The sequence below is a fragment of the Lissotriton vulgaris genome, chromosome 5 (assembly GCF_964263255.1).
Source record: "Lissotriton vulgaris chromosome 5, aLisVul1.2, whole genome shotgun sequence".
Classification (NCBI taxonomy): Eukaryota; Metazoa; Chordata; class Amphibia; order Caudata; family Salamandridae; genus Lissotriton; species Lissotriton vulgaris.
The window spans coordinates 639449919-639462253 of NC_141693.1; the positions used below are offsets into that span (position 1 = coordinate 639449919).

The 12335-nt window shown below is 41.0% G+C and overlaps 1 protein-coding gene across 1 annotated transcript in view; it reads right to left on the minus strand.

Moving 5' to 3' along the window:
• Positions 1–12335, minus strand: part of NRG3 (neuregulin 3) — a 1735002-nt gene that overhangs the window by 1313557 nt on the left and 409110 nt on the right. The window lies entirely within an intron of this gene.

Here is a 12335-nt window from a genome sequence, read left to right on the forward strand (position 1 = left end):
GGAAGTGAATGTAGCAGGAATATATCAAAGTAAATGATTAAAAAACATGCTGTTCAGATCTGCACTTCCAGCTGATATATTCTATCCCGTCAAAATGTCTTTTTAATCAGCATTGTATTGAGGCTCATTAAACCTTTAAAATCCCACCACGGGCAAATATTAACACTGATTGTTATGGCGAGCTGTTCACTTGTATGGTGTGCTCCTCCGGCTCCAGCTGAAGCGGCACATTTCGAAAAGTCACACCTAGTGTAATGAAAAGGAATGTACTATTGTGGCATTAGAGACCCCGATTGCAGGTATTATAGTGATAAAAGTCCTGCTACCCATGGGAGAGACTATAAGCGTAGCTATTGACACAATGATGCCGGGGCAGGGGTGGGGACCGGATTTGGGCTTGCGGGGCCGTTTTTGTTATTGGGGTTACTTTTGAAGCGGAGCTGCAATATCGACCCCTGTAACGAAAGTAGCAGCAGTGTAGCAGCAGCTACCCCCCCCCCCACTCTCCTCCGCCGGTCCGAGTTAATTGCCAGGGCTGGTTTGCATTCCCAGTCTGGCGGTACTTTCTACCTAAGTAACCAACTATTTATGCATGCACAGCAGTGTCAGTACACCCTGACGTGCATTCTTTGAGATTCTCCCCTCTCCAGGTGTATTGTGTTGTCTCAGGATGAGTCTGTGGGCAAGAGCTGTCCAAGTTGCATACGCGACTTGTTCTGAAACAGCTATTCTGCGAAAAACTGCGCCAACCGGCGGTGGAAATTTTACTCCGCATTTACCGGGAATAATAAAGGAGTGAGCAGCGGCGGCAGGCACAGGTAAACGGGGTGGGGCGGTCAGGATGGGTGGGGCAGGGCGAGAGGGGGATAAGTCGACAAACGACGGAATTGGTATTATTAAATAAATAAATAAAAACCTATTCCGTCGTCTGTCGGCTTCACCCTTGCCATGCCATTCCCCGTATCACCATGCTTACCTGTGCCGGCCGCCGCTGGGAGGGAGAAGGGATGTGAAGCATTTCCATAAATCCTGCTTCCTAGCATTTCAACCCCCATAGGATACAGTGTCAGTGAATGACAGCAGGAGTGAGAACAGCGCGTACTGGTTTTGCATTTTACCCATTGCAACATTTATATAGTTCTTGGTACCACTATGTGGGTCAGTGGAGCTTAATTAAAGGAATGATGTATGGTAATATGAAGCAGTTCAAGTAAATAGCACGGATATAGATATAAGTATTTGTGTGGAAGCAAATAACTGTAGAATAATATTGGTGTAGGTTACAAGGTCAGCTGACAGTGGAATGGTCAAGCTGGAGCTAAAAATGCATGTTGGTTAATGACTGCCCTCTTCACATCTGTGCTACTGAAAGAAAAAAACAACAACATAAATCTTCTAGTCAGATTTAACAGTTTAATAGCATTCCAATTTTGTGGGTGCCCCTGATGGTTCAAGCTTAGGCAGCTGGAGAAATAATCAAAATGATCACAGCTGCATGGAGGACAAATCCTTTTTGTGTGCAAGTGCACAGCTCCTGCTGAATCAAAACATGTACTCCTGGCACCCAAAATGTGACTAGTGCCAAAGCCTCTCTTTAGAAATGCTCACGTAATTGTCTGGCCACAGCAACATTGTCAAGCCAGACCATAAACATGGCCAGGTTAATATTTTCATCTAGGGACTTTTCAGCATCTTGAAAAGCTATTTCAGAAATACATATATGGTTTCTTGCTCAAGGCATAAACACTTTTCTGTCCTTATTTCTGTGGGAACACAATCAACTGGTCTACCACTTGTTCTAACATTATAAGGGGAGGTTGATGCTCCCTCATGTACTTAGGCTACTTATGAAAGGAAGTGGTATACAATGAGTCAACTAGTCACTGTATATGCTGCACATTAATCAGTCCTCAATGTACTGCACTTTAGCCAGACACGACTCTGGCAGTGCAATTATCATGGATTTGTTTGCGAACAAACACAAATACAGAGGGTCATGGGACATCATTACTCTCATATCTACTGAGTATTCCAGAATCAATAGGAGTGACCCTATGGGGTCCACCCTAATGACCCAAAACCCTGCTCTTGTTGGGTGGGCACACTGAGGTAAAAGACAAAAGGACGTGCTGGGTTGACATTTCACTCTGCATTTACCGGAAACAAGAAAGGAGTGAGAAGGGATGTCAAGGTCTTATCATGAAGTATATTCAAAGGAGCACAATCCATTTACCTTGTTTCATATATATAATATGTCATACTTCACTGAAGCCCTCCAAATTTAGTGAATCACACAAAATTTACAAAAATATTCCAATTTATTACAATATATCCAGCATGAATTAATTGTTGATTATACATAGATAACTCACTTTAAAATGTAATCATAGAAATTAATATTACAAACACAGTACAGAAAATGCATTTGACCATTGTGCTGATCTATCAGATAGAACCCGATGTAGCAACAAAATACAAAACTCATGAAAGTTTACAATGTATTTGCAGTTAGTGCAAAGATCAGAAATAGGATGAAGAACAGAAAAAAAATCTGGCTTTTTGAATGCCATGTCCAATCAAAGTTGGCTTATACCCAATTTGCATATTTAATTTACTTATAAGCCCCTAGTAAAATGGTACTACATGCACACAGGGACAGTAAATTAAATGCTACTAGTGGGCCTACAACACTGATTGTGCCATCCAATTAAGTAGCACTTTAAACATGTCTCAGACTTGCCATTGCAAAGCCTCTGTGGACATGTATAAACTGCTATTTGGGTCTGGCAAATAAACGTTTTTGCCAGGCCCGAACCTTCCTTTTAAATACATATGTCACCCATTGCTAGACCCAAGACAGCCCAGAGGGCAGAGTGCAATGGATTAAAAAAGTTGGACATGTACTTTCGAGTTTTACATGTCCTGGTAGTGAAAAACCTTAACTTTGTATTCACTACTGCAAGGTCTACCTTTCCCATAGGAAAACATTGGAGTTGCCTATTTACATTTTATATGTGTAATTTCCAAATGGGAAGAGATAACCAGGTAATGTTTGGTGCTTCTGAAATCACAATTTAAAATCCTAATTTACGTTGAAATTGGTTTTGAAATTGCCTCTGAAAATGCCAAAAGTTGACATTTTCTTTCCTTAGCCAGTTACTTCCTGTAGCCTGTCTTTTGTCACATGAATGGATGTAGCTTACAGCTGAGCTTTGTGTATTTCTCCTAGATAGCCTCACATAATAGGGAGCTTGGGTGTGCCTGGATAGCCCAGCACTGGCAGGATGGGAGGGAGGAGCTGTACACGGCCCGACTTACAACTAAATGGGCTGTGTCCTGCCTCTACGGAAAGGGCTGCATACCCTCTGCAGTTGATCTGGAGCCAGGGCAGGGAAGGCAGGATTACCTGGGACTTCAAAGGTAAACCTCTAGAAGTTTCTACTCCACTTCAATGGCACACATGTATATAACTACTGGACCTCAGACACTAAGTCTTCAGTACACTTCTGGACCAGTATAAACTCTGCCAGGAAGAAGTCTTCTGGACTGCTGCTCTAAAGGAATTGCTGCCCTGCTGTGCCGATCTGCTGCCTGCTGCCCTCAGGCTGGACCCACAAATTCATCTTGAACACAGGACGCCAGAGTGACTCAAAGGGCTAGTCTGGTGGCCTCCTGATATGATCCCCATGGACATAAAGGGCTCCCCAGCCAGCTCCTGACCCAGCTGAGGTGAGTTTCCGAACCTCATGTGGTGACTCTCAGGTCCAAGACCCTTGGTGTAGCTTTAGGACTCGTAAATCAAGCTTTTGGGCTCTTTGCAATCGCAAATCGGCCTGTTCTTACCAAGACCAATCCTCTCACAGCCCATCACTTTGTGCCGCAGCATCAACAGCCTGCCAGGGACTGCCAAAGTAAAGATTCAGCCCACCCGTCTGTGACATCCAGCGTGCTGTTCATGCCACACCAAGAACTGCCTGCAACACTCTCCTTGCTCCCTGATACCCTCTTCAAACTGAACAGGCATCCTGGCACAAAACTTGAGAAGATAAAGCTTCAGCAGGACTAACCTGGGAGATGTACCTGACCCGCACTTAATTGCAGTTGATCTGAACATTTGGCTTTGACCTTGTTTAGCATGACCAGATAGCTGCAGTTGGCGCTTTGTGCTATTAGGTGCTATTTTACACTTTATTCTTTAAAAATCCATAACCTAGGATCCACCAATTGTTTTTTGTCATTTTAATTAGTTACATTTTGCTCTATTTTTCCAACTAAGTGTGGGATCTTTTTGTGTGGTATTTTTACTGGTTTACTGTTTGAAGTGGTGTACACATTCTTTACATATTTCCTCTAAGTGAAGCTTGACTGCTCTGTGTCAAGCAACCTGGGGGTTGGGCATAGGTTAATTTGGGGTTTGCTTGTGCCTTAACTTGACATGGATTGTTGTTGTACTCTCCATGGCTCACACCCCAGTCAACCAGTAACCCAATTTCCTACAGTGGAATGCCAGTGGCAATATTTTTTTACTGTCTCTAGTCATCCACTATACATTAGCGAAGGGGAAGTGAAGCCTGGCATGGAAATTTGTGATGATTCTGTACTGTTGGAGAATGTAACCATGGCGTAGGCTTCACTCGGTAGATAGCTAATTATCAGAGGACCATTGCACATGCAAATGTCACTCCTCCCACGTGGGCTGGCACTGTGATCCCATACAGGATCACATAACCAGATCACAGAATCAGGTGCTACTACTCAATAAGAGACAAACCATTCTTTAGCAGTCAAGTTTCCACATGGCCCTGAGAAGCATGAGAGGTTGCAGGGGTAGTATACTGCTCACTATGAGCTGGGGATTTTTTATATACCCCTGTCCCAGAGATGAGCCCTGCGAGTATTCCAGTACCAGTTGTTGAAAAGTGTTTTACGATGGTGAAAATGGGGCCCATATGCCACCATTTATACCACAAACACATTATAAATTCTCATAGAATATACATTTAGATAAAATGATTCTACATTTAATGTGAAAAGCGTTTGTCGATACTCTTACAAACTTATCCATTCAACTGCTAATTAAAGTCTTTAAAAAAAATACTAAGCCTATTTCACACCTATTTGTTACAAGTCTTGCATTACATATGGGCAATGTTTATGACAAGTGACATTTGTCATATTTTCAATGAGTTATTACTACTTAATATATTTGGCCTAAACACGAATGAATGGGCATCAGTGTCTGTATTCATCCAATCTTCAGATCCTCATAAACTAGTTTTTTTTTATAATCAAATGTATTAACTTTTAAAACACACCACAAATTTACAGTGGCAGCAAAATCAAGCACATTAGAGAGATTAGACACAGCCACACAAGAGGAAACAAGACCATGGGAAACACATTTCAGGGTATAATGACATCTATGGGTAACAATATGCATGAAACATACAACCCCTTTAAGAAAGTAGATTGAACCATTTACCCCAGATTTTTGTGAGTCAGCAACTAGTTTTATTCTCATTTCTTGTCTCAATCATGAGCAGAACTAAGCTGGACACCAGCGTTGTTGCTAAATGTTCACCAGCATCATTAATCATTACAACTTTGTCTTCCAATTTTTACCTGAAATTGAATAACTTTTTTCCTGACATTGAATATATATTGTAACTTCTGAAAAACCTCAAAATCCTGTCACAAATGATTAATGATCTAAAATTGTATAATACCAAAGCTTGAGGAATGTGTCTTTGTCAGTCAGTTAGAATTTATTGGTATTAGTAAAATATCATGAAATGAAGGTGAAATAAGGTAAGCAGTGTATTGTGGCTTTCATTTCTTTTTTTCTATGTTCTTATCATTTACCTGATAATCTTTCTCACACCGAGTCCTACTCTTGCTCTTCAAATTCCTTAGCTTATGAATGTGAGACGTACCTAGTAAACAAGCACTGCTCTAGGCCTTTAAATTTAACACGAATTGCAAGCCATCACCTTCCGATGAGGTCATAAATAATTGACCTCTAAATGGAAGTTTTCTCAGCAGAAGAGACTGAAAAATAATATAGCACATCAATGTTTAACTTCTTACTCAGGGAGGAATAGAAGAGCTTACACAACTAGAGTTTGAGGTGTAGCTTGGTGGCCATGACTAGGCACTGCAAACATTTCTTTTATACAAGTATAATCTCTTGAATTTCACAAGTTTCTTGTAATTGTGCATGTAGTGTAATAACACTATGTGGCTAAATTTAGCACGGAAGCACAGAAACAACACGAACAACCAAGATGTGCAGAATCTATCCTAGCATCCAAAATAGATGTACGGTGCTTTTCATATTAAAATAGAGCAAATGGATTTTTTTCATTTTGCATAATCTTGCAGAATTTTACACAACTACACAAATGCAAATTAAGCAAATTTCACACATCCCTAATTATGAACATGAGTTTTGGCTCCTTTGAAAAGCGCCATGCTATTTTCTGTAGAAAAGATTTGCTTCCATCAGTAAATGGGTGTCCTGAACATGTTTCAAGTCAAGACAATGCTTCAGATGAGGCGGCAGGTCTGAAACCGTTTGATGCTCCTGTATATTTTCTGATCCTCATTTACATTTGACTATGTGCAATATCTTCTGTGTCTTACGGGAGGTAGGGCTGGTGCAAACCAAATGCCTTCAGCTATCCTTCTGATCCATAAAAGCAATTGCAGTGAATCTTTGCCAGTTTATGTGTTAAGGTTGTTGCTATTCTTCTTTCTAATCATGTGCACTGTATTAAGTGCCAGACAAGTTGTTTCTTTCCATTGAGCGGGATTCAATTCCAGAGATGTTTATTCCGACAATCGTATCCTTATTTCAAAATACGCAACCAGATTTCATAACATATACATGCATTTAAGGGAACGGGACCCACCCTGGTACAGAAAGATTAAGAGATTAACTCAATATGCATTCCTATAGCTTTATGCTATCAGTTTTGAGATGACTCTGTCACTCTGTCTTTAGGAGCACTCTCTGAATAAAACTAGCATCTATGCAAATTATTCATGCTTCCCTGGTAGATACAAGTAGATATTTCAATATTTAGAAGACCACATTCCTTCTATAGTCAATATAAAATGTGGTGATGGGGGCAGGTATACCATTGAAACAGTGGAATCATCAAGAACGGAAGTCCTTTCCCATCTCATCTGCTGGTACCAGATTCAGCTAGTATTGAAAGAACTAAGCGGGACATCATTCACTGAGATGACTTTCTATAAGCCTTGAGATGTTGTTACAAAGTACTCAGCTTGTGTATCTGTCTGAATGCTTGTTTTCTGACTACAGTTACCAAAAAAACATCATTAATCACCTAAAAGGCATGAGAGCTATGGCTTAATTTGTTCATGTGAGTAATAGTTATTTTCTACTTGTATTTGAGATGATGCAACACAGTGAAGGCAGTGGCATAATGCAAAATAATGCGGCCCACCTGCAAAATGTGATGAGCGGGCCCTGAGTCTCTCATACCTTAAAGACATTTATTGGACTTTAGTTGGAAGTTCATCTTGTGCCACAAGGGGCTGTGGGGACTTGCATTTCCTCCCTTAGTTACGGAAAGTGACCCTCTGCTCAGCCTTCAGTCTGCACGTTAACCACCATTAACTCAAACACAAGATTGGAGCGTTTCAATTTCAATTATTTATGGAACAATTCTATCAGTCGTGGGAACAAGCCATTTGAAACAATTATATCAATGAAAAAGGTAATGGAAAGGAAGTGAAGGATGAAAATAAACATCAGAGACTAGAAGAGGAAATAAACAAAAGTTGTAAATACTGCTATCATTGAGAGTGGGAGAAATGAAGGAGAGAGAGCGGGAATTAGGGAGTGAGGGAGGAATGATACATTTTTTTTCTGTAGTACCTTCAATTATTTTCCTTCATCTAGGTTCTGTAAGACATGCTTCTTTCAATATTTGTCTCTTGCAATATGAATAACACTGACACTGAAAATCTGGGGCTCTTCTGTTCCACAGCAGTTAAAGTCTGATGTCCATATTATGCAGATACATCTCACCTAATGTTATTTGGTATCACTTCGCTTGTCACTAAGTTCATCATTGCAGATTGAGTCAAGAGATATTGAGGAAATGGTAACATAACTAACCTATCAAGGCTGCTGCCTTCACTGATGATAGACAAAATCAGAGACTTATTGAGCTGTGACTAACACCCGCTTCTTGAAAGGAGAAAGGTGTTTCTGCACAAATTAATATTTTTCAAAGCAAATACAGAAAAAGAAATGGAGAAAACTATTCAATCTTAAAAACTTCTATGACTCTCCAAGGATGAACTACCTGTTTTGAAAGTCAGGCATTTTAAGAGAAAGCTAGTTTTTATTGGTTTGTTTTCCAGTTCAAAAATTCACTTCTAAATTAAAGCTCGGTAGCACCTAATCAGTAGGTTATACCAGTGTTTCCAAAGCTAATAAAGGGCATACATACAATAGACAAAAACTGCATGATTTTCATTTTGTAATGGTATAAGACAAGATCTCTTGTTTCGTAATTTGATCTACAATAGTTGAGAGTGCAATATATGTTGCAGTTTGGTGTTAAATTGAATGAACATGCAAATAACAATTTATCATGTTACGAAAAGATACAAATTTAAACAAGTGGAAAGATGATTTGGGCATATACATCTTAAACTGTGCACAACTTGTTTGTATTTACAGTGTTTAAATATCCTACTTCAGATCCATTCTTTACTATGTAAAGATTTTATAGAATTTAAGCCCATTGGTGAAAACCTTACTGATGAAGACCCTAAATTTGAGTTACAGCTCTGTGCCACAACTGAGAGCATATAAAGAGGGGAGGGTTTTTAACAACCGATATAGCCCGAGGCACAAGTTCTATAATGCTATTAGAACATTTCACTCACTGGAGTAGACTGTTCAAAACTAAAAAGGGAGACACAGAAATAGAAACATTTTAATATTGGAGCAGAAGGACTATACCAACTGTTATTGGCCCTGAGCCCCTTCAGTGTCTTTAATGGAGCTCCCAATATCCCATTGTTCTAATAAAAATTACATATTTCGATTTTTGATTTGTAAGCATGTGTTGGACTTGGCCCTTTATTGCAGGGTTATCCTCAAATCTTTTGCTTCTTCCTCCTATTTTTTCCTGACCTGTTGTTGGTTTTAGGACTCTGGGCACTTTACCACTGCTGATCAGTGCTAAAGTGAATATGCTCTCAGCGTAAATTGTGAACATGATTGGTTATACATGATTGGCATATTTGATTTCCTGATAAGCACCTAGTAAAGTACACTGTGTGTGTGTGTCAGGGCCTGTAAATCAAATGCTACTAGTGGATCTACAGCACATTTTGTGTTACCCACATGAGTAGCCCATAAAAGGTAACTCAGACTTGCCACTGCAGCTTCTGTGCACCGTTGTTAACTGTCATGTCGACCTGGCAAGTGAACCCACTTGCCAGGCCCTACCTTCATTTTTCGTACATGTTAGTCACCCCTATGGTAGGCCAAATGTACCCCTGTGGGCAGGGTGTAGTGTATGTGAAAGGTAGGACATGCCCTGATGTGTGTGGAATGTCCTGATAGTGAAATACTGCACATTTCTTTTTTCACTAATGTAAGGCTATCTGTTCCCATGGGATGGAATGGGGAGTTTACTTATAACATCTTTTGAGCATAACTGCCCATGGGAACCAGATAGGAAAATAAAGTTTAGTATGCCTGAACTCGGAATGTTAAAATGCATCTTTAGTGAGCCTGATTTTTACATTCTATGTTTGAAAATGCCACTTTTAGAAAGTAGGTATTTTCTTGCTTGGATGTGTATTGAGTGTCTGGCTTTGGAGTGGCAGGGGCTGTGGATATACAGTGACTTCAGAGAGTCTGGATTAGTCAGCATTATGCTGAATAGGCCTGGCTGGCATTTACAGTGGTGGGAGGAGTAGCACCTGCAGCTTAATAGGGATATGCCTGCCTTCCAAAATGATAGCTCCACCTCCCTGTGGTGTGTCTGAAGCCAGGGCTCACACTGACAATCTTGGTGGTTGTGCACTTGCAAAGTGCCCCCTAGAACTTGTTTGGACTCTGCTCAGAGTCCTGGGCCAGTAGAGAACAAAGATATTAACTGTGTAAAAAGAGCGGCCCAGACCCCAGACTTTTAGATCATCCCTGGAATTCAAGAGGACCCTTGGCCAAGGAGAAGAGCTGGAGAGACTAAGGAGAAGTACTGCCCCTCTGATGTGTGCTATGTGAGGTTGGCCTGCAGTTGCTGTTTCTGCCAAGGAAAGGAGAAGGACTTTGCTGTGTGCTGTGTCCCATGCTTGAAGGAGATCTCCAAGGGCCTGCATCTGCTGGCCTCCTGTTCTTAAGTCTCAGGGACACAAATACTTTACCTCAAGCACCCCTAAACTCTGCTACTGTGAGTTCTGACCTGCCAGGAGGTGCCTGTGCCAGTATTGGACCTCTGGAGGTTGTTGCTGCTGTTCAGGAGCTGGAAGAGAGAAGGAACTTGAAGAAGTACAAAAATGATGTATCACTCTTCTTTCAGCTGTTTTTCTTATGCATCTCCCCGGTGCGAGAATAATTTCCACGCATCCCCGCGCCACTCCAAAAACCGACACAGCGTCTGTTGCCATTGCAAAAATCTGTGCATATAGGGATCGCGGCTGAAGAAAACCTACGCCGTGCCACTCATCGCCACCGGATCATTTACCGACACATCCCAGAATTCCACACATCGCACCTGTGTGACAAGGTTTCACGAAGCATCACCTGAGGACCGGAACCGTCACAAAGACTCAACGCATCACTTCCCCCTACAGACTGGATTTGATGCATCACATCTCCTGCGTGCAGCAGAACTGTCGCATCGCCTCCCCAAAGTGTCAGGAACTGACGCATCTCTTTGTTTTTGACGCTTCTTCACTCTGCGGCTGTTTGGTCTTGTGAATTTTGATGCAACTACAAGTGTTTTGTGTCACGCATCCATAGTTTTCTATGGTACAATTTCTTGAAACATTTTGAAAGTCAGATTTTTAACAGTGTATGTTGGGTTTTCGTCGTTTTCGTCTTGTTAAGTTTAGATAAAGATATTTCACTTTCCTAAACTGGTGTGGTGTACATTTGTCATGTTTTTACTATGTTACTGTGAGTGTTGGTACAAATACTTTACACATTGCCTTTGAGATAAGCCTGTCTGCTCGTGCCAAGCTACCAAGTGGGTGAGCAGTGGTTATCTAAAGTGTGTATCCCCTTAACCTGACTACAAGCAAGGGTCCCTATTTGGACAAAGGTACCTACCTCTGCCAACTAGAATCCCCCATTTCTAACAGCATGTTAGTGAGGAGTTTTGGGAACAGATCCTCATAAATGTTGCTACAATATATTGTAATCTATTTATAAACCTGATGCCATATACCTGATATAAATTCAAAGCAGCAAAATGTATTATAACCTATTTTTCAGAACCTATTGTGTTATTCCAGTTAAGAGTTTAAAAACACATATAAGCCACCCCTTCCAATCTACTCCTTCCAATCTGCCAATTACAAATGTGCATGAAAGCTTCCCTTTCTCTACACTAGTATCACATGCTTCAGGACAATGAAAAGCCCGTTGCTGAATCAAAACTTGATTGCGGAGAACAGCTCGTGCTTTAATGAGACCTCAAGGAGATTTGCAAATGCTTTCGAGAGCTTTCAAAGTATCTTTGAATCTTCGCAGGTCCCACGAGAAGAAGAACTGTTCATGTAATCACAGTAAAGAACCATGCGAAATACCAACCGCTGAGCAACTGCAGGCGCGGAGTCGATGTGATTAATGAGCTGTGTCCAGAGGATATATTTTTAATCCAGACTCCAGTAGAAGAAAGATAGAAAGGGAAGCCACAGAGTTGAGCCTTGTCTGTTTGATTGGCGCGCTCTACTTTAATATCACTGAGTAATTGGCTCATCCGCCTTCTGGGACTGGAGATGGGTTCATAGGAATCCTGGACAGGTCACTTAGGATGATGATGTCCTGCAGACCCAGAAATTCTTAGAAACTACAAATGACTAAGTAGTATCTGCCTTGCAAAGAAGACAAGCTAATGGTGATACAGTGCACGTTTATGGAAGAGTAGGCAGGAGTAAGACACCTTGGAGCATACAGGCAAGAGTTCAGCTCCAACTGTTGATATTTTCGTACTCAAACATTTTAAATAATTAAGGTCCAACAGAGGATCTAGAATATGCCATAAAGAACAGCATAGGAAGACATACTTCAGAATACTACACACTAGATGAGCAGAAAAGTGGGACTTCAGGGCCAA